This window comes from Balaenoptera musculus, chromosome 17, assembly GCF_009873245.2.
Source record: "Balaenoptera musculus isolate JJ_BM4_2016_0621 chromosome 17, mBalMus1.pri.v3, whole genome shotgun sequence".
Classification (NCBI taxonomy): Eukaryota; Metazoa; Chordata; class Mammalia; order Artiodactyla; family Balaenopteridae; genus Balaenoptera; species Balaenoptera musculus.
In genome coordinates, this window is record NC_045801.1 from 41,725,604 (window position 1) to 41,753,462 (window position 27,859).

A 27,859-nucleotide genomic window follows, 5' to 3' on the forward strand; every position below is an offset into this window, starting at 1 on the left:
GGCCAAAAGAAGATACTTTACTCTTTGTTTGTTTGTTTGTTTTTTAAATAGTTGTAAACCTGCAGAAAAGTTGCAAGAACTCTCACAACCCTTTCACCCAGATGTCTCAATTGTTAATATTTTACTACACTTCCTCCATCATCCTCTCTCCGCAACATCTTCTCGGACCACCCTGCTTCCTTGGACACTAATAGGGTGACCAGCTCATCCTGGTTTGGCCAGGACTGTCCCAGCTTTAAAAGTGAAAGTCCTACAACCCAGTGACCCTGGCTGCCTTCGGGACAAGCCCTAATGCTAGGCAAGTCGCCGTGCAACAACTCCTCACTTTGCCCCCAACTGCTTGGATGCTGGGTGCTGACATCTCCCCTTGGAGGAGGAATACGGGAAGGAAAAGGAAGATGGGAAGGGAAGCTTGTTGTAATTATTAATTAATCAAATGGCCTGAAGGCTGACACAGGATCTGAAAGGCACTGGAGTGTGTAACTTTAGGTCAAGGAAAAACTCACAAAAGAGATGGTACCAGATTTAGTAATATCATAAGAATAAGTGGGATTCTAGCAAACACTTTTACTATGTTGGTTATGTGTCACAGAGTATCTTGCAAGGTCCATATTCTGTATATGCTCAACAATTATTCAAGTAGGAGTTTCTGGTTTATGCTGATAATAAACAGCAGTAGCTGGTCATAGTCTCCTCATGAAGCCTTCATGTTATAAGAAGACTTCGTGAGAGTTTAAAATATTTTCTCTTATATCCTCCCAGCATTCTTGTTCTTCCAGTAAGTCATAAACTCTTGCCTTCTGAAATCTGGCCTCCCCCACTGACTACTATAGGAAAATAGAGTTATAATGAAAAAAAAAAATGAATAGAGATATTATTACCATTGTGCACCCTAAAGATTTTTTTCACAAAGGGCCTCTGAGAATCACATAAATATAAATAAATTTAAATGCAGTTCATTTATTTGAAATTTTTTTAAAAAGCCATTGCAATACAATTCAATTATGAATGTGTAATTTAAACTATTCAAGTATTTTGCTAATAGTTACACTGCCATCTTGTGGCCTTTTGGGAGTGGTATTCATACCTAGATCACCTCTGATACTTCGCAACGTGGAAGAAGGAACATAACATGAGGCTGGTGATTGGAGGTAATCTAGTCTTTTTTTTTTTTTTAATAAATTTATTTATTCTTGGCTGCGTTGTGTCTTCGTTGCCGCATGCAGGCTTTCTCTAGTTGTGGAGAGCGGGGGCTACTCTTCGTTGCAGTGCACGGGCTTTTCATTGCAGTGGCTTCTCTTGTCGTGGAGCATGGTCTCTAGGTGCACGGGCTTCAGTAGTTGTGGCACGCGGGCTCAGTAGTTGTGGCGCACGGGCTTAGTTGCTCTGCGGCATGTGGGATCTTCCTGGACCAGGGCTCAAACCCGTGCCCCCTGCATTGGCAGGTGGATTCTTAACCACTGTGCCACCAGGGAAGTCCCAGAGGTAATCTAGCTATCCTGCTACACCTAACTGAATCACATCTTCATAGAGACTTCCAAAAATAGATCTTTGGAGAGATATAATAAGTGAGTCCTATAGCTATCAAACATAAATTCCTTACTCTTACATTAACTTTCTCTGCAGCCTTCTCTGAGTCCTGTTCCGTGCTGCCATAGCACTGCACATCCACATCCTGGCATTCATCTCACCTCCTTGCAATTACTTAACAGTCTAATGTCCCTGCTAGACCCTAAGCTCTCAAGGGTAGAGTGGGAAGGAGCAGGTTAGTGGTTGCATTGTTTACCTAGTACAGTCCCTGGTACATAACAGGCACCCAATAAATATTTGCCAACTAAATAAGACATTTTATTGAACATGTAGCACCTACATTTCACATACAAGCAAATGCGTCCCTATAAACCAGAGCTGCAAACCTTTATCTCCTTTCTCTGACCTATAGCATTACTAAACTGCTCCTAAGACTTGTGATTCACTGTTATGTTCTAGGTTTTACAACCAAGCAACGTATTTAAAGCTCTTACAAGGCAGCATTCACATTGCAAACATCTGTCTTTATATTACCCATAAATAATTCCCAGCTGAATGGGTAACTAAATATAGATCTTCTTTACCTAATACAAGGAACAGGCACATGCTGATCGCCACGATGGAGTCAAAGCTGCGTCCTCGAGATCTTTCTGCTCCGACCTGCCAGCCTCACCCCACCTTCCTGTATAACCCTGTCTACAGTGGCAGACAACCTTAGTCAGGGTCTGGGCCAGACAGGTGCCTCCATTTCTGCATTTCCAGTTTTCACAGAAAAAGGCACAGCCCTTCTGACTAGTTGGTAGTCTGTCACGTCCGGTCTATCAGCAGGGCATCTGGAGACAAGAAGTCATGGGAACTTTCATTTTAATCTCTTTTTGTTTTACTTCCAAGTAGTATATACCTCTACACTAAAGGCTTGAAAACATAAAAATTTCTCTGCATACAGATAGGACAAAAATTCAAGGTGTGCTTTCAGAATTGGACCCCAGAACTTTACTGACATTCTCAGTAGCTAGAAGAATTTTGTTACATTAACATATCAACCTGGGCACCACAGGCCATATTTACTCTCAATTTCCTCATGCTGTGGAAGAATCATAAGTGACCAAGGCAGATACTCAGCTCTTAGCAAGCACTTGACTTCATTCAATCTCATGGCATAAGATGAGTTTCCAAAGTGTTATCCAGACAAGCTCAGAATCAGGACAGATGAGAATATGGTGACCAATGATGTGACTGCTTCAAATCACCTGACTTCAGACCCCATATATACAAAGTCAGAGAACAGCAATGCTTAAAGTGGGGTCCACAGACTGGTGTCAGCCCGCAAACTGCTTGTTACTGGTCTGCGGCGGGCTAAGTACTGGGATTGAAAGTATGAGTTTGGAAATGTTCACAGTAAGTGGACATCATCCTGGCCTGCGGGCGCATTCAGCAGAGTTTGGAGGCTGGGGACCTGCGTGGCAGCTCAACATGCAGTGTGAACTGGAAAACCACACGTCAGTCTGTAACAGATTGAAACTAAAACACAAAACAAAAAACTCGTTCTTCACCATGGGTGGTTTTGAGAAGCACTGTTCTAGCATGAAAGGAATTCTCAGCCACGTTTCAGAAGCCCGAGGTTCACTGTACACAACAAACAACAAAACCCCCGAAGGACCTTTATGAACGAAAAATAATTCAGTTTGTCATTTAAGCCAAATCAGACCTGACCCAATTCCTTCACGTGCTTCTCCGGGAGCCACACCCCCTCGGTCTGGAGGCAAGGTCAGCAGCGAGACAGGAAAGGAGAATGCTCTGCGCACGCGCACTCACGCTTTCCCCACGAGTCCCCGCAGCGAGAAGGACTGCCAGGGCTTGGTGTGGCAGCCTGAGGAGCAGCGCCCGGCACAGTGCCTGATCCGCCCATGGCCACAGCAGACCCCACACTTGTACTGTCCAGAGGTAAAGGTCTTCCGTTCAGCCGCATGTCATGTATCCAAACTACGTTGTGAGAGAACAACACAGGACTCGAGACGAAGAGCCGCAAGACTGTCACGGGCAACGAGAAACCTAGATGCTGGAACGACCCTGACTGTCACCAAGAGCCGCATTCCTTTTGCAAATGTGTGGGGAACTCAGCTCTCGGCTCTAACTAGCTGCAAAGCACTTGCGCTTTTGGTGACTTCAGCTGTGCTGATAATAGAAGCAGGTCACTTCTGATACCCTGCCCTCCTCTACTCCGACAGTTCAGGTGGTGCTGCCCCCCATGAGCTCCTGGGAGAGCCAGGGACCGTCACTTAGCCAAAGGCAGGCAGCCCCCTGGCTGGTCAGCAGTCTGTGACTTCTGCCACATGCCTTCGACGGATGAACTAAGGGGCCCAGAGACTAACGCTGCCTGTGGCAGGCACTGGACCTGGACGATCACGAAGCCTAGGAGCTGGAAGCAGTCCTTCGTAAGCAGAGCAAGCGGGTCTACAAAGAGATGAGAATGGAGCAGACATACAAGGAGAAGCAGAGATACGAAACCAGGTTTAGCTCCAAGGAGAGAGAGAGTAACTAAACGCCTAAAGATTTTTTTTAGTATCCATTTCAGGCCAGTTGCTGCAGATAGAATTAAAGAGACTTTAAGCAGTATTGTGTTTTCCCTGAGTTTCCTGTCTTCCTTGAGATTTGTTTCTTTCCATGACGATGATTGTCTGTTCTTTGTAATCCCTAATCAGTATACCTCGTCGTTGCCAGTTCCCAGTTTGGGACACTGCATCACGTGAATGATTTGTCCCTGCAATATCTTAATGATCCGTTGCCACGAGGCAACCGTTGTACGATGCTGCATTTCACAGCGCACCCCTGGACAAGGTGTCTAGACCAATAGAATGGCATTGCCTCTAAGCACTTGCTTTTAAGAGTCTGCTTTCTTACTGAAGGTGAGACTCATTGCCACAGCTGATTTTAGCTTCTTTTTTTTTTTAATTTATTTATTTATTTATTTTTGGCTGTATTGGGTCTTCGTTTCGTCCGAGGGCTTTCTCAAGTTGCGGCAAGCGGGGGCTACTCTTCATCGCGGTGCGCGGGCCTTTCACTATCGCCGCCTCTCTTGTTGCGGGGCACAGGCTCCAGACGCGCAGGCTCAGTAGTTGTGGCTCACGGGCCTAGTTGCTCCGCGGCATGTGGGATCTTCCCAGACCAGGGCTCGAACCCGTGTCCCCTGCACTGGCAGGCAGATTCTCAACCACTGCGCCACCAGGGAAGCCCCATGATTTCAGCTTCTAAGTGCTGATATAATGAACGCAACGAGCTGGTGTTAGCAACTCCAACAATGAAATTCCCATAGAAATGTCCTAGAACAAAGTACTAGAGTGCTTAACTTTGGACCAAGAAAAATTCACAGTAGAATTCGTAATTCTACCATAGATAGAGAAAGATGTCTTTCCTTGTTGGTCAGTGAAGGTGTCCATGGCCAAGGATGATGTGTGTCTCATATAATCTGTCTCTCAAAAGAAATTAGGGGATTTTAAACTGTGTTACCTAGGGTGTGAAGTATGATCCAGTGGGATTGCCCAGTGGGTGCTTGAGTCTCACCAATATACCAGCAGCGATCACCTTCTCCCCCAAATCCACAAGGTGAAAAAGACTGGCTCTCTAGACCACGCATTCTCTAAGGGAGTGGTATTAGGCCCAAAGAGGAGAAAACTCGTTCTTGGAGGAGTGAAAAATTCTCTTTTTATGGATAAAGCACAACCTACATTCAGGTACATAGACAGATATATACAGTATGTCTGTGGTATTAAACTTTCATGGGGGAAACCATTGCAAAAAGAATACCTGAAAAGGCTCCCTAGGAGGCCATAAGAAAACAGAAGAAATTGATAAACATTTGTTTAGACTCACGCTAAATCCTGAGATTTCCACATGGAATGTGGTATAGAGTAGAGAACATTAGACAGAAGCCAGAAATTCAATTCTGGATTCAGTTCTGGCACAGCTGTGGGAACTTGGGCAAATCAATCCCTCTGAACCTGTTTTGTCTCTTCTAAAATGAGGATAACAATGACTTTTATAGCGTTGTCATCAGGCTCAAATAAAATGATGGATATGACTGTGTCCTGCCCTCATTCTTAAGCCCTTATCTCTACTTTTCTGACTCTCCAGGTCAAAGTCCCCCTTTTTGTTTCCTCCTGCAATTTTATGTAACATGCCACTGCTGTCAAGATCCATAGCATGGACAGTAGCTACTAAGGTATTAGGACCAGCATCTTCTGAGAGAAATATTTTAAACCAAAGTACAGAAAAATGTTTGAATACCATCATGAGTTTTGTTACGAGGACAGGAATCATTCAGTCTTAACAATGAAACAAGCTAACTTACTATTTGTTAAGGGTAGATTCCTTTGGACCTTTGTGATTTTTGGAAAAATTATTCTGGCTGGAATTTTACAATTTTATAAAAACGTTATCATCGGGCTTCCCTGGTGGCGCAGTGGTTAAGAACCCGCCTGCCAATGCAGGGGAAACGGGTTCAAGCCCTGGTCTGGGAAGATCCCACATGCCACGGAGCAATTTAGCCCATGTACCACAACTACTGAAGCCCGCATGCCTAGTGCCCATGCTCCGCAACAAGAGAAGCCACTGCAATGAGAAGCCCGCACACCGCAACGAACAGTAGCCCACAATCACCGCAACTAGTGAAAGCCCGTGCGCAGCAACAAACACCCAACATAGCCAAAATAAATAAATAAATAAAATAAAAAATAAATTAAAAAAAACAAAAAAAACCATGTTATCATCTTGTTTGATTACAGATGCATACACTTTCCAATGTCCATTCATTCTTTCCTCCACTTGTTCTTAAAAGGATTTCAGGTGGCCTTATTCTCCAATGTATGTCACATAAGGGCTGCTCATTAAGTATCCTCTCATTCATGGGTTACTCAGAGTGCTAATCCTTTCCATGTGTTTGTGGGTAAGATTCTATACCATCCAAGGATTTCTTGTGCTTGGAGAGGAGCATTCACTACTATTTGGACTTTGTTTATTGCTCACATAGTTAAATCCAATAAACACATTTTTGAGAACCAATGTTTCTTAAACATTTAAATATTAATTCTAATTTAATCTCTCAAACAATGTGAACTACAATGAACAAATTTAGCATGGCTGATTCTGATTCAAATACTTTAAAAAGCAGTCAAAACCTAAAACAATTACAAAATGTATTACTCTTTATACCTAAATCTATTCTAAAATATTAACACTGTTGGTCTAATTAAATTATGGTGAATCCAATAGTTACTGCTGCTGCTGTTACACCACTTTAGGTAGTAACTAAACTGCATAATCAGTTCTCATTGATTTTCCAATTAAAATATTAGGTTGCTGATTCTACTTTTCTTAGAGAATGAGATTTAATCCATCATGAAATGTTTTCATTATTACTGATAATATTTAACCACAAGAGATCTGTGTTAGTTCCTCAGAGCTTCCCCCAACCCCCGCCAAAAAAAGGCTTAATGGACACTTTCTAATAGTTATATCTGCACAAAACTGTATCGTTTTAATTCTTCTAAAATTTTTATAATTTTTTGCCACTTTTTAAATTATAAGATCAATACATGTTTATGGAATTAAAACTAGAAAATACAGATAAGCAAAAGGAAGAAATTAAAAATTGCCAATAATCCTATCACTTTACCATTATCAACATTTTGATATATAAGCAGTCCTTGCTTTGCATAGTAGTGCTGAACCATAAAAATGGCCATGCAAGCTGAAACGATGCAAAAATGATCTCAATAATCAATGGAAAACATTACTATTGTTTCATAACCTTTAAAAATTTTTGTCAGAACATTAAAAGCTCTCTGATGGTTATAAATGAACAGGGAATTGAAAAAATAGAAAAACTAATATTTATGTAGTACATTGTAATTTAAACATTAGAAATATTGGAAATTAAAATATTTTATTTCCTCATAAAAAATTTATTAGAAGTGGGCTTCCCTGCTGGCGCAGTGGTTGAGAATCTGCCTGCCAATGCAGGGGACACGGGTTCGGGCCCTGGTCTGGGAAGATCCCACATGCTGCGGAGCAACTAGGCCCGTGAGCCACAATTACTGAGCCTGCGTGTCTGGAGCCTGTGCTCCGCAACAAGAGAGGCCACGACAGTGAGAGGCCCGTGTACCGCGATGAAGAGTGGCCCCCACTTGCCGCAACTAGAGAAAGCCCTTGCACAGAAACGAAGACCCAACACAGCCATAAATAAATAAATAAATAAATAAACCCAAAAGGTAAAAAAAGAAAAATTTATTAGAAGTAGTTTCAACAGAGCTTGCCTTCTTCTCATAATATAACTCATGAGATGGAGCGATCATCTTTTCCACACCTTGGCAAATTCCCATACTTTTTTCTAAATTTGGATCAGCTTCCAAAATTTTATCTTTTGTGCTTTCAATGTCATGACATATCTCTGACAGGTCCTTTAATGTTAACTTTTTTTTTGCTGATGTGACTTCCTCTGGGACATCTTCGTCTTTCTTCATTTAAAGCAATACATTCACGAAATTCCTCTGGTAGCATATCTAGTCTCTGAACAGTGACAACATTGATATACCCATGGTCAGGTATTTATTCCACAACTCCATTTACATTTGGTTCCAATTTCATTCAAACATTATCACTTTTTCTTTCTTTCTTTCCTGTAGCTTTATTTTGGTTGGTCAACTCCCTCTTTCAATGATCCATTTCTGTAAAATGTCACTTGGGGTTCTCTCTGGGAGTCAATGAATCAACATGCTTTGCTGTCTGTGTGTGAACTGACTAACAGATGTGCAGTTACCAATCACAGACTTTGAAAGAAGTGACCTAATGGGTCATTGATCATGACTCATCATGTATCTGTTATTTCCATAGTGACTCATAGATTGAAGGCCTGGCAGCGAAGTTTATACTTCATTTAATTCCTTACAGTTAATAGACCATGGTAACTGAAATTTGAACTGTATTGTGGAGGGACTGGTGTTATTTAACTAAACCAAGGTAAATGACATCAGTGTATACTGGAACCATGCAAAGCAAGGAAAGCCCATATACCCTTCCCAGTCCTTTTCCTATTCATCTGTATGCACAATTCTTTTTAAAAATTGGATCATCCTTGTGGCATATATGATAAATTGGCGCAACATCACTCATCCCAATGACCCTCTAGTGGCTTCTTTTCTGTAAGGAAAGCTAAAAATCAACATTTCCCAGAATCCCATCCAGAGCTCTGCATGTGACCTAAGGTCCAAGCAGAGGCGGTAGGGATTGTTCTAGGGCAGTTGCATGGTGTGGTTGTTGTTTCTTCTGCCTATCAGTCTTCCTGAAAATTCCTTAAGGCTATAAAGCTACAGTAATCAAGACGGTTTGGTGTTGATGAAATAATAGACAAATAGATCAATGGGACAGAATAGAGCCCCACATAAATAGAGTCAACTGGTCTTCTACAAAGGAGCAAATACAATTCAGTGGAACAAAGGCAGTCTCTTCAACAAATGGTGCTGGAACAATTGGACATCCACATGCAAAAAAAAAAAAAAAATCTAGACACAAGCTTTACATTCTTCACAAAAATTAGCCCAAAATGGACCATAGGCCTAAAATGAAAAATTATAAAATGTCTAGAAGATAACACAGAGAATATCTACATGACTTTGGGTATGGTGATTACTTTTTAGATAAAATACCAAAGGCATGATCCACAAAAGAAATAGGTGATAAGCTAGACTATTAAAATTAAAAACTTCAGCTCTGTGTAAGGCAATGTCAAGAGAATGAGAAGACAAGCCACAAACTGGTAGAAAATATTTGCAAAAGATATATCTGATAAAGGACTGTTATCCAAAATTGTACAAAGAACTTTGCCCTCAGGAAAAACTATTTAACCACAGCTTAACAGCTGGGGCTTTATCAGAGCCTAAGTGTCCTGGGAGAAGGGAAATACCCAACCCCAGGCCACTCTAGCCATCCTTTCCCACCTAAGTGGGGGAAAGTGAGAAGCACTTGTGAAGTTCACATTCCAGAAGCACAGACTCACTAAAAGGCCAAGACCTAATCATAGGACTAGAGAATGCTTCCCCTTCCTCCACACCTTCCCCCACATATGCTAAAGGCGTAAGTACAGCACTTCAGTAGATTATGCCTACTTATCAAGAAAAAATTACAAGAGACACTAAAAGGCAAGCAGCATAGTCTGAAGAAACATAGCAAGCATCAGAACGAGACATAGCAGGGATGTTGGAATTATCTGACCAGGAATTTAAAACAACTATGATGAATATGCTAAGGGCTCTAATGAATAAAGTAGAGAGCAAGCAACAAGAGATGGAAAATGTAAGCTGAGAGGTGAAAATCCTACGAAAGAACCAAAAAGAATGCTAGAGATCAAAAACGCTGTAATAGAAATGAAGGGTGTCTTTGAGTGCTTATTAGTGGACTGCACGTGGCTAAGGAAAGAATCTCTGAGCTTGAGAATCTATTAATAGAAAACCCCAGAATATACAAAGAACTCTTAAAACTCAGCAGTAAGAAAACAGCCTCATTGTTGTTCTTACTAAATGGGCCAAAGACCTTAACAAATACTTCGCCAAGAAGATATACAGATGGCAAATATATGCTCCATATCATATGTCATCGGGGAAATGCAAATGAAAACAGTGACATACCACTACATACCTATCAGAAAGGCCAAAATCTGAAACACAGACAACACCAAATTTTGGGAGGAAATGGAGCAATAAGAACTCTCATTCATCGCTGGTGGGAATGCAAACTAGGACAGCCACTTTGGAAGACAGTTTGGCAGTTTCTTACAAAACAAAATCTATTTTTACCAGGCAATCCAACAGTTGTGCTCTTTGGCATTTACCCAAGGAGTTGAAAACTTACAAAAACCTGCACATGGATGTTTACAGCAGCTTGATTCATAATTGTCAAAACTTGGAAGCAACCGAGCTGTCCTTCAGTAAGTGAGTGGATAAATAAACTGTGGTGCACCCACATGATGGAATATTATTCAGTGTTATAAAGAAATGAGCTGTCAAGCCATGAAAAGACATGGAGGAACCTTAAGTGCATATTACTAAGTGCAACAAGCCCATCTGAAAAGGCTACATACTGAATGATTCCAACTATATGACATCCTGGAAAAGGCAAAATTATGGAGACAGTAAAAAGATAAGTGGTTGCCATGTCTTTGGGGTAAGGAAGGGAGATGGATGAATAGACAGAGTACAGAGGATTTTTAGGGCAGTGAAACTACTCTGTATGATACTATAATGATGGAAACATGACATTACACAATTGTCCAAACCCACAGAATGTTGATTTCTTCTCCAAAATCCTCAATCCACTTAAATTTTTGCACCTTTTCTTCATGGGTTTCTCAATTTTCCTGATTTTTTTTACACTGAACATGGATTGCTTTCAGTCTATACTATCTAATTACAGAGAGAACTAGAAGACAGAGGCAGCTCCGCCATTAGGTGATGTAGGTAATCATCCAGGGCCTCCCAAAGGCCAGCGTGTTGCTAAGCCACAGACTTCCGACTTCAACCAGGGCATTCTAGCCTAACAAGAAAATGTGAAATAATCAACCTGTTCTTGCTTCTCATCAATATTTTCCTGCTTCTCCCATAAAGTGAACCTTGTATAAAGCACACAGTATAAAAGTCTCCTAATTTTCAACTATTTATGAAGGAGAGACATAGCATCTTGGAGCATTTCATTGGCACAATTTGTTGAACTACACACTGTCAAGTATTCGTTAGAATAAATAAAACTATCATTTAAATATATATATAGAAGATAAAAGATTTCATTACACTTCGTTGCAGGTGCAATTATTCCAACAGTATTCTCAGTGACCTGGATTAGGATTAAGAGAACGTCAAGTAATTCAACCCAACAAACTCAACAATAACCATCATGAGCTGGTCAGAGAATCATTTACACCAGCTGTCAGGGCTCTCCTGGTAACACATGGTAGAAGTTGATTAGCATTTTATTTGCAGCAAAAAAACAAAAACAAAACTGAAAAATAAAATCACCAGTGCTCAGTGACTACAGAACATTAAATAAATATTAGATAATAGAATTATGCACAATGCAAACATGTCTAAAAATGGGAGAGAGAACATGACAAGGGCAGAAAATTTGAATCAGGTTGCAGAAAAGAGACTGAAATGGGGCACCATAGATGAACACAACTTACCTGCCTCTCGTTGACTCTGCCCAGCCCCTCGGTAGCTCCAGAGCTGCCTGTGCTCACACAGGAATCCCCCATCCCATGACCACCACCACGATACCACCTTGAGGACCCCTTGTGTTCAAGGGGCACTGACAACCAGGGTCTGAGAGATAATCAACAATACTGAGCTCATCGCTGGCATTTCCCAGGCCAATATCCCTTTTCAAAGTGGTGCTGTAAATTTCATTGACTTCTCATAGGAACTGAGTGGCTTTTCTTAGGGAAGTTAGCAGGTTGCCTAGCAACAGCACACTGTCGGGAACTCACACTGCCTGAGAAAACGTGGCCCTTTGTCATCCACACTGGCCTCACAGAACTGGGTGGAGGTGGTACCCATCTGTGCGGGGTGTCCCTTGTCCATCGCTAAGACAACAAACTAAGTGCAAAGGGGCTGATTTCTATGGACTCTAGGCCTGGGTCCCCTTGTCTTTGGCTTCCAGTTGGATTCACCCAATGGGAGGCACTGGCAGGAGAGGAGAGAAGGAGGGGGGAGAGGTCAGGTATGCACTTCCTGCCCACCCCCACTGCCCTCCCTCGCTGTGGTACCTCACTTTGAGCAGTGGCTCCTATCCGGTGGCCCCTCTTCAAGGCTACAGTTCTCCCCTGATTCCAGTAACACCCCTGCCCCCTTTGCCTCTTCAGGGCTAACAGTGGCAGCCCTGGGTAATTTTCCATCCTTTGTGGGCCCCTTATGGCCGCCCGTACCTCTCTTCAATTAACTGTTTGAGTGTGCTGCTCATCTGTTTCCTGCTGGGATCTTGACTGCTACCCTTGTGGCTCCTTTGCTGGTGTATTTTCTGGAATAAGAACACTGTGAATCACATTCATAAACTGGGGAGGCCTGGAACCCTCCAAGCTGGAGATGGATGCAATTAGGCCTCTGCAGCCATTCTTGTCAGTGGCCTGGACGCCGACCACACAATCCAGGTTCCAGGAAAGCAGCAGCCAGCCAGTTATGACAATAATCACTTTAAATCATAGTTTAAATCATACTTTGCCCCCTCAAGAGGAAGTCAGATCCCGGGATAAACTATCTCCACAGACTTAACAAGGATGAGTTTAGTTGTGGAATCATAGCTGTTAATTATAACTTTCCTATTCTTCAGCAGTTTTCACAGAGTTTTTTTAAAGACAAAAACATTTAATTAATATTTAGAGACAGTGCAATAGAAGAGTCTCAGGAATGCAAAATACATATATGTTTATTTTCTGTGGGTTCTCCTCAGTTACATCATGCTGATTTTTTCCCTCCAGCTTTGAGATATAATTGACAAATAAAATTGTATAAATTTAAAGTATATATGATGATTTGATACACATATTTGTGAAATGATTACCACAATATAGTTAGTTAACACATCCATTGACTCACATAGTTACCTTTTCTGTGTGTGGGGTTTTAAGACTTACTCTCTTAGCAGATTTCAAGGACGTATATAATTCAGCATTGTTAGCTCCAGTCACCATGCTGTACATTAGATCCTCAGAACTCATTCATCTTCTGACTGAAAGTTTGTAACCTTTGACCAACATTTCCTCATTTCTTTCAGCCCCTACCCCTGGCAACCACAATTCTACTCTGTTTCTGTGAGTGACTTTTTTAGATTCCACATATAAGTGAGATCATGCAGTATTTGTCTTTCTCTGCCTGTCTTATTTCATTCAGCCTCATGCCCTCAAGGTTGATCCATGTTGTCAAAAATGGCAGGATTTCCTTCTTTTTATGGCTGAATAGTATTCTATTGTATATATATATACCACATGATGGACACTTAGGTTATTTACATGTCTTGGCTTTTGTGAATAAGGCTGCAGTGAATGTAGGGGTGCAGATATCTCTCCCAGATAGTGATTTCTTTCACATTAGCTATACTGACCATGTGCTGGGCACTATATTAAGCATCTTACATCAAACACTTGTTAAAAATCAACAATGAAAAGCAAAAGAGGTTTCATAAGAAAACCGTCTCAAATATTTTAAAACAGCAAGTTTGTCTCTATTTAGAATGGTTTGAAGTTTTGTCTAAAGACAGGAAGTCAGAATGGATAAATGACATGAGTTCTTCCCAAGTTTATTCATTAGGAGTAAGTTCAGCTGTGAGTGACAGAAAATCCAAAACAACAAGAATCAATCAAGACAGAAGTTCAGGGAATTCGCTGGTGGTCTAGTGGTTAGGGCTCAGCACTTTCACTGCTGGTGCCCTGGTTCGATCTCTGGTCGGGGAACTAGGATCCCACAAGCCACGAGGCATGGCCAAAAAATAAAAATTAAAAAATTAAAAATAAAAATAAGAGGTTTAAAAAAAAAATAAAAAGACACAGTTCATTTAGCTCTTGTAGGAAAGAGACCCAGAGGTAATATGTCAGAAGCCCAGGCTCCTTTTGTCTTTGTAGCTCTGCTGTCCTCAAAGTGAGGTATTCACCTCGTGGTGCAGGGTGGCTGCTCCACCTCCAACCATCCTGTTCACATTCTAGCTGGCAGAAAGGGGTGGGGGACGGCACATAGCCGAGGACACTCCACTTCATTTAAGGACACACTAAGAAGTTGCACACACCACTTCTGCTCACATCCCATTGGCCAGCACTTAGTCACATGGCTGCTGTGCCTAGCTGCAAGGGAGGCTGGGAAATGTAGTCATGGTTCTGGGTAACCATGTGCCCAGCTAAAGTACTTGGAGGTATAGTAGTATCCTACTCTAAAGGAAGAAGGGGGGAATGGGTGTTGGGAGACAATTAGCAGTATCTGCCACATCAAACTGGAAAGAGTTTCTTCTCTACTCTTCCTCTACTCTCGTCCCTTGTCTCCATCCTCTTTGCTGCTATCTCTGCCTCAGTTAAAGCTCTTATCATATGTGACCTAATAGCTCCAGTGACCAGCTCACTGGTCCCTCTGCCATCATTTACACACATCCCCTGCTCTCCTTAAATCCAGCCAGCATTCTGCTGCCATAGGATCTTTCTCTGACATTAATCAGATCATTTTGAATCTCCCTAAGGATAAAACCCAAAGTCCCCAGCAGGGCATGCAAGGCCTGCCAGACCTCGTCCATCTCTTTGATCTCTGGTCTTGCCATGGTCTCAACTCCTTACACCTTGATTCAGTCACACAGACTGATCTACAGCTTCCCAATGGTGCCACATACTCTTCTCCTCACAGTCTCTCTGCTGGAGCTCATGTAGCCTAACGCAAGGCTGACTTAGAGACTCTGCTCAGACATGGCCTCTTCTGGCCCTCTCCCCACCACTGGCCTGTCAATGCCCCATCCTGTGCTTCCATGGCCCCCATCAGAACATTTACCACACTGTACTTAAAATGTATGTTTACTTGTCATCACCAAATTTTGTCTCCCTAAAAGCAGGACTTATATTTAGTTCAAGAAAGTTTTCCTGGATGTCTACTACATGTTATCTGCTATGCTAAATAAGCAGCCTGCAGCACAAAGATAAAGACTGGCATAAGCATTTGCTGTTTTTCATGTCCAGAATACACTGAACTTTCTTTCACCATTGCATCCCAACTCTCCTCTGGAGAACCAGGGACTCAGACTTCACCCCCAGATTCAGAGCTGGGCATGTACTAGTGGAGGACACTCAAGAAGTCTTTGGAAAAGTCTCACATGGTGAGGAACTGAGGCCTCCTGCCAATAGCCATGTGTGTGAGCCATTTGGGAAGAAGATTCTCCAGCCCCAGTCATGCCTTAGATGACTATAGTCCCTGCCAACATCCTGATGGAAACTTCATGAGACACCCTGAGCCAGAAACACCCAGCCAAGCCACTATCAAATTCCCAATCCACAGAAATTATGAGATAATGTTAATTTTTGTAAGTCACTAATTTTGGGGTAATTCATTACATAAACATTGATAATAAATACTGTCATGTTCATTTGATTTCTAGTTTTCCAGGAGAAGAAAATGAAAACTCAAATAAATTTGTGTTAAATTAAAACTACACACAGAATGTTTCTCAGCATTATTGTATTCAACCAGAAAACTGGCTTTACACTCCCTGTTGGCCTAAAACGTAACACTGGTCTTTGAGTTTTGACCCCCTAGCATTTTGAAGACCTGATGAGAAACAAATGAGCAAACTAATAAAACACACCTTAACTCCACAACTTCATTCTCTAGCAAAAAAGTGATTTTAGATGTAAAGAAATGAGTCTCTCTCAGCACCACTGAAATGTTTCAGAGGATACTGAAATGGAGCACCATGGAATCCCAACCGTGTCACACAGTGTTGGGGAGCACTCTTACAGCCATGGAATGTTGAAATTATGGAATGTGTTAAGTAGGGCAGAAATCAGTCTCTGTTCCTTGAAGAATGCAATTTAAGAGAAATGTTTAGTAAAGCAGTGGGTGATGGAGTTGGCTCCCAGACTGACCAACTTAAAGGAAGAGAGATCTCCTTCAGCCTCACCCTCCCACTTGTCCCAGTGTTACCCATCGCTTCCACTCAAGTGATGAGAAATAAATGAGAAAAAGAATTTCTCAATATCTTTCTCTAATTTTTCTCCCTGCTTTGTAACAGAACTCTATTCACGACATAGTTTTCCTAAACTGAATGTACTCTGCCTGGGTAGATATAACTAAACTAAGAGAGTCATCTACTAGTTGTCAGGGGTTGGTATGGGAGGGAGGAGCAAGTGGGTAGAAAAGAAAATGTTAACTGACATCACTCTCATACAGTGGTTCTCAAAGTGTTCTTCCTGGACCAGCATCATTACCATCATCAGATTACTTGCTAGAAATGCAAATTTTCAGACCCCACCACAGACCTAGTGAATCAGGAAGTCTGGGCATGGAGCCCAAAGAGCTGTGCGATCACAAACTCACCAGGTGATTCTGATGCATGCATTATAGCCATGGGTCTCAAACTTTGATGCACATTAGAATCACCTAGGGAGATTTAACCAATCCTAATACCCAGACCAACAGTCAAAATCCCAGCCTGTGGAATGGAGCCATCAGTATTCTTTTAGAGAAAAAAATTTTAGAACAGTTTTTAGGATTGCAGCAAAATGGAGAAGAAGGTAACAATTTCTCGTATACTCCCTGCCCCCAAAATATGTAGCCTCCCCTATTATTAGCATCCCCCACCAGAGTGGTACATTTGTTACAACTGATGAACCTGCTGTGACACATCATTATGACCTAAAGTCCATAGTTTACATTAGGGTTCAATCTTTGTGTTGTACATTCTAGGTGTTTGGACAAACATATAATGACATGTATCCATCATTACAGCATAATATAGAGGAGTTTCACTGCCCCCAAATCCTCTGTGCTCTGCCCATTCATCCTTCCCCTCAACTCCTGGCAACCACTGGTCTTTTTATTGTCTCCATAGTTTTACTTTTTCCAGGATGTCATATAGTTGGAATCATACAGTATGTAGCCTTTTTTACAAAGAATTTTTTTTTCCAAAGGAATTCCTTTATTTTTATTATTTATTTATTTATTTGTTTATTTATCTTTGGCTGTGTTGAGTCTTCGTTTCTGTGCAAGGGCTTTCTCTAGTTGCGGCGAGCGGGGGCCACTCTTCATCGCGGTGTGCGGGCCTCTCACTGTCGCGGCCTCTCTTGTTGCGAGCGGGGGCCACTCTTCATCGCGGTGCGCGGGCCTCTCACTATCGCGGCCTCTCTTGTTGCGGAGCACAGGCTTCAGACGCGCAGGCTCAGTAGTTGTGGCTCACGGGCCTAGTCGCTCCGCGGCATGTGGGATCTTCCCAGACCAGGGCTCGAACCCGTATCCCCTGCGTTGGCAGGCAGATTCTCAACGACTGCGCCACCAGGGAAGCCCTGTAGCCTTTTCAAATGGGCTTGTTGCACTTAGTAATATGCACTTAAGATTCCTCCATGTCTTTTTATAGCTTGACAGCTCATTTCTTTATAACACTGAGTAATATTCCATCATGTGGGTGCACCACAGTTTATTTATCCACTCACTTACTGAAGGACAGCTTGGTTGCTTCCAAGTTTTGGCAACTATGAATCAAGCTGCTATAAACATCCATGTGCAGGTTTTTGTGTAGATGTAAGTTTTCAACCCCTTGGGTAAATGCCAAGGGTCACAATTGCTGGGTTGCATGGTAAAAGTAGATTTTGTTTTATAAGAAACTACCAAACTGTCTTCCAAAGTGGCTGTCCTCTTTTGCATTCCCACCACCTATGAATGAGAGTTCCTATTGCTCCACATCCTCACCAACATTTCGTGTTGTCAGTGTTCCACATTTTGGTCATTCTGATAGGTGTGTAGTGGTATCTCATTGTTATTTTCATTTGCATTTCCCTGATGACATATGACATGGAGCATTATTTGCCATCTGTATACTTTCTTGGTGAGGTATCTGTTAAGGTCTTTGGCCCATCTGGTTGTTTTCTTATTGTTGAGTTTTAAGAGCTCTTTGTATATTTTGGGGTTTCTGTTGATATATTCTCAAGCCCAGAGATTCTTTCCTTAGCCATGTCCAGTCTACTAATAAGTCCATCAAAGACGTTGTTCATTTCTGTTCCACTATTTTTTTTATCTCTAGCATTTCTCTCTGATTCTTTTTTAGGATTTTCATCTTCCTGCCTATATTTCCCATCTGTTCTTGCATGCTGTCTACTTTGTACATTGGAGCCCTTGGCATGTTAACCATATCCTAAATGCCTAGTTGGATAATTCTAACAACCCTGCTGTGTCTGGTTCTGATACTTGCTGTGCCTCTTTAAACTGTGTTGCTTGCCTTTTTAAATGAGACATTATTTTTAATGGAAAAGGAGATCTTTTGTTTCACTTGAGCAGTGATAGTTCTTTTACAAACCAGTTCTTAGCTCCCAAAATATCTTTTCAAGTCACATAGAAAGTTTAAAAACATGGTGTCCAACACTGAAACCCACAGGTTGGGTCAAGAGCTTGAAGAGGGCAGGACCCACACCATTTCATGGTACTGTTCCTCTGGAAGAGTTTAAATGTGTACACGTATCCAAGGCGCATTCCACGGGCACCTCAAATGCAGCTGGCAACAGTGGCCCTGCAGGCGCCCCCGTGATGCCCACCAACCCAGCATTGGCCACAGCCATGCTCTGCCCACCTCAGGGCCAAAGAAGCCACAGAAGGGCTGTTGGCACCCACTGCTGGACTCACTCACTACACCTCCTGCTCCTTGGTCTCATCCCCCCAGAGCCCTCGGGAAGCATTAGCCTTGAGAGAAGCCTTAGCTTTTGGCCTTTTAAGACACACAAAGTTAGGGCCACATGTGAAAGGAGGCTCAAAGTCTATGATTACAGGGCTGAGAGAAGACCAACCCAGCCCACAGGTGAGCCAGGAGAGAGATAGATGAGCCACCAGTTACAAGAAAACCTGTGAAGGGCCTCATGTTACAAACTCTTAGGCAGTGTAGTGTATTCGTTTCCCAGGGCTGCTGTAACAAAGTACCACAAACTGGGTAACTAAAGCAACAGAAATTTATTCTCTCAGATTTCTAGAGGCTAGACGTTCAGAATCAAAGTGTGGGCAGGGCTGATTCTTCCTGAGGGCTCAGAGGGAGTATCTGTCCCATGCCTCACCTAGCTTCCTTGGGTTTCCTGGGCCTGTAGACGCGTCACTCCAATCTCGGTCTCTACATGACTTCTCCCTGTGTGCCTGTGTCTTCACATGGCATTCTCCTCTTACAAGCACACCAATCACATTGGATGAGGGCCCACGCTAATGTCTTCATCTTAAGTTGATTACATCGGCAAAGACTATGTCCAAATAAGGTCACATTCACAGGTGAGGACTTCAACATGTCTTCTGGGGGACATAACTCAACCTATAACCTGCAAAGAATGGACTCGTCTCTGAGGGTGAAGGCAGGCCTCAGAGAGGAGGTAATGGAGAGCAGGAGAGACTGGCCAGGACCTTTACCTGAGGCGCTTCAAAATCGTTGATTGTTTTGATAGGTAAATGTGCAACCCAAGAGTTTCCAGGAAATTGAGAGAGGGCAGTAAGCACGGGCCTGTGTGGCAAATTCCACTACCCTCACGCCAGTTCTTCAGACACAGGTAAGTGCTCTCCTGAGTCTCCTGTTTCCTCATCTGTAAAGTACAAGTATCACTACCTACCTCACAATGTGGATGGAAGGATAAGTGTCTGGCACAAATAAGCCCCCAGAAGAATGAAGTCCTACCTCCTTCCTCCCATCCCCTGCTGCACCCCCCGCACAACTCCCTCAATGCTCTTCGCATGGCTCACTGTACCAGGTTTTGAACATCCTTGGAGAATACAAGCATGCCTTCTTTTACTGAGCTTCACTTCATTGTGCTTCACAAACAATGCTTTCTTTTTTTTTTTTTTTTAATAAATTTATTTATTTCTTTTTGGCTGCATTGGGTCTTCGCTGCTGCGTGCAGGCTCTCTCTAGCTGCAGCTACTCTTCCTTGAGCAGGCTTCTCATTGTGGTGGCTTCTCCTGTTACAGAGCATGGGCTCTAGGCATGCAGGCTTCAGTAGTTGTGGCACATGGGCTCAGTAGTTGTGGCTCACAGGCTCCAGAGCGCAGGCTCAGCAGTTGTGGCACACGGGCCTAGCTGCTCCACAGCACGTGGGATCTTCCCGGACCAGGGTTCGAACCCGTGTCCCCTGCACTGGCAGGCGGATTCCCAACCACTGCGCCACCAGGGAAGCCCACAATGCTTTCTTTATACAAATTAGTTTGAGGCAACCGTGCGTTGAGCAAGTCTATTGGCACCATTTTCCACAGCATTTGCTCACTTAGTGTCTCTCACATTTTGGTAATTCTCACAATATTTCAAACTTTTCCATTATTATATTTGTTATTGGGGATCAGTTGCCTTTGACGTTACTATTGTTGTTTTGGGGTACCATGAAGCGTGGCCATAATAAGACAGTGAACTTAATGAAAAAAAACTAGGCTTCTTGCACCAAACAGTTAGCCAAGTAGTGAATGTAAAGGAAAAGTTCTTGAAGGAAATTAAGAGTGATACTTCAGTGAACACTCGAATGATAAGAAAGTAAACAGCCTTATTGCTGACGTGGAGAAAGTTTTACTGGTGTGAATAAAAGATCAAACCAGCCACAACATTTCCTTAAGCCAAAACCTAATTCAGAGCAAGGCCCTAACTCTCTTCAATTCTATGAAGGTCGAGAGACGTGACGAAGGTGCAGAAGAAAAGTCTGAAGCTGGTTGGTTCATGAGGTTCAAGGAAAGATGCCAGCTCCAAAACATAAAAGTGCAAGGTGAAGCAGCAAGTGCTGATGTAGAAGCTGCAGCAAGTTATCCAGAAGATCTAACCAAGATAATTCATGAAGGCGGCTACACTAAACAACAGATTTTCAATGTAGATGAAACAGCCTCCTATTGGAAGAAGATGCCATCTAGGACTTGCATAGCTAGACAGGAGAAGTCAATGCCTCGCTTAAAACTTCAAATGACAGGCTGACTCTCTTATTAGGGGCAAATACAGCTGGTGACTTGAAGTTCAAGCCAATGCTCATTTACCACTGGGAAGTCCTAGGGCCCTTAATAATTATGCTAAATCTATTCTGCCTGTGCTCTATAAATGGGCTAACAAAGCCTGGATGATAGCCCATCTGTTTACAACAAGATTTACTGAATATTTTAAGCCCACTGTTGAGAATTACAGCTTAGGAAAAAAGATTCTCTTCCAAATATTACTGCTCATTAATGCACCTGGTCACCCAAGAGGTCTGATGGAGATGTACAGTGAGATTCAAGTTGTTTTCATGCCTGCAAACACAACATCCATTCTGTAGCCCATCAAGGATCATTTGATCAAGGAGTCATTTTTACTTTCCAGTCTTATTATTTAAGAAACACATTTTGTAAGGCTATAGCTGCCATAGATAGTGATTCCTCTGATTGATATGGGAAAAGTAAATTGAAAATCTTTTGGAAAGGATTCACCATTCTACATGTCATTAAGAACATTCAAAAAAAAAAAAGAACATTCATGATTCATGGAAAGAGGTCAAAATATCAACATTAACAGGAGTTTGGAAGAAGTTGATTCCAACCCTCATGGATGACTTTGAGGGGTTGAAGACTTAACTGCAGATGTGGTGGAAACAGCAGAACTAGTATTAGAAGTGGAGTCTGGGGGGGGACTTCCCTGATGGTCCAGTGGTTAAGAATCCGTCTTGCAATGCAGAGGACACCGGTTCCATCCCTGGTCAGGGAACTAAGATCCCACATGACTCGGGGCAACTAAGCCTGCGTGCCATAACTACTGAGCACACGAGCCACAACTAGAGAGCCCTCATGCCACAACTACAGAGCCCACACGCTCTAGAGCCCACGCACCACAACTAGAGAGAAGCCCGCGCACCGCTACGAAGAGCCCACGTGCTGCAGCTAAGGCCTGACACAGCCAAGAAATAAAATAAATAAATTAAATAAATATTTTTTTAAAAAAAGAAGTGGAGTCTGAAGATGCAACTGAATTGCTGCAATCTCATGATAAAACTTTCACGGATGAGGAGTTCCTTCTTATGGCTGAGCAAAGAAAGCGGTTTCTTGAGATGGAATCTACTCTTGGTGAAGATGCTAGAAGATAGCTGAAATAACAGAGGATTCAGGATATTACATAAACTTAGTTGATAAAGCAGCACCAGGGTTTGAAAGGACTGACTCCAATTTTGAAAGCAGCCCTGCCGTTGGTAAAATACTATCAAACAGCATCGCACGCCACAGAGAAATCATTTGTGAAAGGAACAGTCAATCGATGCAGCACACTTCATTACTGTCTTATTTTAAGAAATCGCCACAGCCAACCCAGCCTTCAGCAACCACCACCCTGACCAGTCAGCTGCCGTCAACATCCAGGCAAGACCCTCCACCTGCAAAAAGATTACAACCCTCTGAAGGCTCAGATGATGGTTAACATGTTTTAGCATTAAAGTATTTTTAAATTAAGGTATGTATATTGATTTTTTAAGACATGCTATTGCATATGAACTTAATAGACTACAGTACCACATAAACATAATTTTATTTGCACTAGGAAACCAAAAAACTCATGTGACTCATTTTACTGTGGTGGTCTGGAACTGAATACCTTTGAGGTATGCCTGTAATCTAATGAATTGAACCCAACCTTCCTTTCAAGAACAAACACCTCTCCTTTTGCTTCAGGCTGGATGGTTCAGCTTCGGCTATTTCACATAGAGTAGGACTTCTAAAAGAAGTTTGATATCATCCACCTATTATACAAAAGTCTACTCACATAACTGGTATGAATCTCAGTCTCATTCAGTGTTACAGCTGACTCCAGACTCCATCCCGCCAGGCTGGCAGAAAATGTAACCCAGGTCATTCCTGGGGGTCTCACTCACCTTCCTAGGGGAGTATCAAGCTTTGGGTCTTAACACGATGCCAAAGTTTCTCTCATTCCAGCCCACATGAGCTCTTGGGTCTGTGGCTTCCATGCCAAGCATGGTGTCCCCACCAGCGCTGCACTCAGCCAGGCCCTGAGGGGCTCTGCCCTCCTCCACACCTGGCACAAGCCGGGGTCTCCCCGACTGGAAGAATCTGCCAGTGCCCTTCCTTCCCCACCAAAGAATGCATCCCGCACCCCACCACGTGCTTGAATGGGAGACTATAAAGGGGAAAATACGGGGTGAAAAACAAATTTCCCAAGAATCAGTCTTTCCCCCATAAGGTTTTTCCTAAAACTTACCCAAATAGAAGCATGAGAATACCAGGAAGTGAGATCCTCTAACTGCACACTTAAACAACCACCTTTAATATTCTAATAAAAATATTGGTTGTTGCTCCCTTCAAAAAAAGGTTTGTTTTTTTTTTTTTCTTTTATTAATCAAGGGTTGACAAGTTAAACTCCTTGGAAACCATTTTATTACAAGAAAAGCTAAAGAGAAAGAGAAAACGTCGAAATAAAAGTGTTTGTGCTGGAGAGGGAGGCGTCTGTGAGCCTGGGAAACCATTTCCCCTCTCCTAAAACCATCCGCCTCATAGGACTGTTGGGAGGGTTCAAGGAGAGTAAGAGCATGAAACAGACTGTTCAGGCTGCACAGAACTTGATAAATCTTGTGTATGTTAATGTTGTTGTTATTACTGCATGTGGAAGGCAACTAGAAACCATCAACACCTAACACAATTTTTCTTTCACTGTAAATGCACACAGATTTAGAAGCAGCCTGACCATTTTTGCCAAAATTTTAAAAAGCCCTTTCCTGAGATTTTTAAAGGAACACCTAAACCCACAATCTGACCCCAAAGGCCAGAGCGAAGGGCACATCATTTGACTTCCTCCCTTCAACACAGTGGATAATCCCAGTTGTGACCTCAGATTCGGGGGCTGACAGCACTGGACACAGAGCTCCCTAAGCCACAAAACCATTTCTTCTGGCCGCAGTCCATGTGGAGAGGTAGGGCCGTGCATTAAGGTTAGACGTGCAGCTATAAATCTCATGCATATTTAGCATTTGGAAACTAAAAATCTGAAATAAACCAAACAGTGAAAGTCAGTCTAGGGGCGGTCCAGTGGTTAGGACTCGGCGCTTTCACTGCCGAGGCCCGCGTTCAACCCCTGGTGGGGAACTAAGATCTCACAAGCCACAGGGCATGGCCAAAAAAAAAAAAGAAAGTCAGACTAGCATGCCCCCTCTCCAGAAAGAAGCACAACACTACCCTGTGCCTTCCCCAAATGGGCAACTGAGAAATTAAGTTTTCTTTTTTTTTTTTTTTTGCCACAATACTTATATTTTATTCTCTCTTCTTCCTAATCGTGTGACTCCCCCCAAACATGTTGAGTTGCATCCCCTATCCACCTCCTTATCTTATCAGTAGGAAAAAGATCTGATACGAAAGCGTTGAAATTAAGCTTCCTAAAGAACCAAACTATCAAGAAAGCTACACTTGAAAACTGATACTTGGCTCACGGTGTCACACTATGCCACAGTAGCTCTCAAGTACAGCCAAAATGACAGGCTGAGTGTAATTCTGTTAAAGTCAAGCAAGTTTCGAATGTTTAAAATAACAGTTGAAATAGCAACAGCTATACAAACAAGTGCAACTGCTTCAATGAAATGTGACTTGCTGATCTCTTCACTTTTTGGTTTACACCAACTGGCAGCTTACTAACTGTATGCCTGGGGAGTAAAGTAACAGCTATAGGCACAATTCTCTTCACACACCCAGACAGGGACTCGGGGCACATCTTGGATAATGGTCTCAGGTCCAAAGGGCATTAGTCAATAGGCACCATGTGAGTTCTCAAAAGAGTTAATGGAAAAACAGAAGCTGAGAAGACAGAAGCGGGGGGTGCAGTAAGAGCAGAGGGGGTAGGGAAAAGAGGAGTTCTGGAATAAAAGAGCCATCTTTGAATGGCATACACGATCATTGAACAGTGCATATTACACTTAAGCTAACAGGACCAACTGGTAGAGCTGGAGGCAAGTAAAATTATACCAATTTTTATTTCAAGGTAGTCATATTTATTGTAGTACTTATAAATTTTGCAATCACTTAACATGTGTAAAGCTGTGTTACTGTTTTATCTCTTTCTTTAAAGAAGTGTCACTGATGAAGTTTTTCAGGATAGTGTCCCAACCCTACTTATTCCATAAGCCCTATAGTTTTTCTAAATAAAACTTTTTATGTTGAAATAACTTACAGGAAGTTGCAAAAATAACACAAAGATTCCCCTATATCCTTCACCCAGCTTCTCCCAATGGTGACATCTCATATAGCTGTAGTACAATATCAAAACAGGAAATGGAACGTTAGTCCATTATTGTTAACTATAGGCCTTCTATATATTTTCAGCATTACAAAAAAAAAAACTGCATTCATTCATGTGTGTGTGTGTGTGTTAAGTGACCCCTTTTGGTGTCATACACGCTCTCTCACCTCTCCTCACTACTCCTCCCTTTTCCATTCTACGAGCCAAACCAACCACTTACATAACCTAACTCGTCCTTATTTCCCTATTTTGAACTCCTCCCCCAATTATTTTCAATTTGTTTATCTTGTGCTACTATATTTATGTAAACTATTTAAGAACCTTTTGGAATAAGCAGGGGAAATATATATATATATATATATATATATATAGCCCTTTATCTGGTTTATGCCTCAACACCTTTACAAAAAAGTCATTCCTTCTTGAGAGCTTCAAGGCTGGTGACCAAGCGGAGATTCAGGGAGAGCTGCGAGCTCAGTGAGGACACGGAAGCTCTGCACTGTTTCATTGCGCCTTGACCTGTGCATCTCTTCCATCTGGCTGTTCCTCAGTTATATCCTTTCATAATAAACTGATCATCTCAAGGGGTATTGGGGCTCAGGGCAGGCTGTCCCCAAATATGCCTAAGTGGCATATTAATTATTTTGAATTAAAGTTACTCAAGAAATAGCTGATACAAGAGGGACACTGACCCTCCTCCCTGTCCTCCTGAGAGCAGGAACTGAGTCTCCCATGTGAAAGGTTTCCTCCCTGTCTGGAGGTAAAAGGACACCCTTATCACCAGAGACACCCACTGCCTGGGCCACAGGGAGAGAGCGGCCCAGGCCTTCCCGGAGCAGGGGCGCCCTCCATCCACACTCGACTGCTGCACTTTGCTTTGACTAGATTTGCTCCTTCTTCCTATCAAGGTGCCTTGAACTCTTCACCAGGTCGTTCCCAGCTCCCAAGTAGGCGCCAAATCTTTCCCATGACCACACTTCGAAAACTTCAGGAACAATAAGGGAATCAAAGCCTCATCACTTCCCGACCACCCCGCCCCCAACCTGCAGTTCTAAGTAGCTGTAGTGGAATTAGTCTCAGAGAAGGTCAACTCTACCAGGAGCGTCCGGGGGAGGGTAGCAATAAGTGAGCGCACCCAAGAGCCGGAGTCCCCCACCGCTCCGGCGGCGCTTCACTCCATTTGTGTTTGCAGCTGTGCCCCAAACTGCTGGCTACTTGCATCCGCCCCATAAAATCAAAAACAACGCTTGCGAACATTAGTGCCTCTGGGAGGACCCAAGAAAGGGCGCATCACCCACAGGACTCCAGAACTCTCGGGCCCCCGACTGGCCGCGGACCCCGAGGTCCCAGGCTCTCCCTCTCCGCTTCCCCGGTGCCCCGACGTCGCGCGGCAGTCGGCCACCTCCACTCCCCCGGCGGCGGCGATGCAGGTGCAGCCTGGGGAATGGACCTGGGGGCCGCGGAGCTCGGACGGCGCCTCGCCGCCCGGCGCCCGCCGGTATCCACGCGGGGAGCGGCGCACCCGCTGCTCCGCCCGCCGGCGGGATTACAGTGTCTACTGGGCAGCTGCACCTCGACGCGCACCTGGGCACGCCCCCGCCGGGCAGCCGCTGGCCGCCTCCGAGCAGTTCAAACCGGCCGCGCCCCGGACAAGCGCGGACCTGGGGCACCGCGAACAGCTGGTGGCCAGGCTGTGCTCCCGAGACCACCCGCACGAGGTGTAACGCCCTCCAGGGGTCCCGCGGAGGCGACAAGGAGGGGCGGGGCCCGCGACCCTGTGAAGCCGTCTGGGGGAGCGCGGAGCTCTCTGAAGCCCAGGAGGAAAGGAAGATGCAACGCCCGCCCCGGAAACCCGAGACCCAGACGCTGGTGTCTGCAGGCAGGAAAGCGGCGGCCGGCGACTGGGCTGCCGGAGCTCCCAGACACTAGGACGTGACTCCGCTCCCCGATCCTCAGCAGCCAATCCGCTCCCCTCGATTGGCGACGGGCCCCGCCCCCTCCCCATTCGCTTCCTGGGCAATTGGCCACCGAGCCTTTGCAGTTGTTTGCTGCGGGAGGGTTAGGCTTCCCTTCACTTTGTCAACTCGGTTTCCATTAATTAGTGCCAAGCAGTATTCTCTAAATACTCGTCGATTTCAGGATGCCTCGCAGCGTTAGCCAACTCGAGAGACTTGGTCTCAACACAGACCACCCACCAGGGGCGCTTCCCGGGGTGCCCATCCTTGCTGCAGTTGCCTAGATCCCAGGCAGAGGGCCCTTTGCGCACGGTGCAGCTGCACTCAGACGGCTCTAGAACTGCTACACTGAGACCTCACGTTAGCCTCTATCACATGGTCTCTTGGCTTCTGTTTCCTTGAAT

The 27,859-nt window shown here is 43.6% G+C and overlaps 1 pseudogene; it reads left to right on the forward strand.

Moving 5' to 3' along the window:
- Nucleotides 1-2,820: 2,820 nt before the first annotated feature.
- LOC118883338 lies at nt 2,821-27,224 on the forward strand (annotated as a pseudogene).
- The last annotated feature ends 635 nt before the right edge of the window (nt 27,225-27,859 follow it).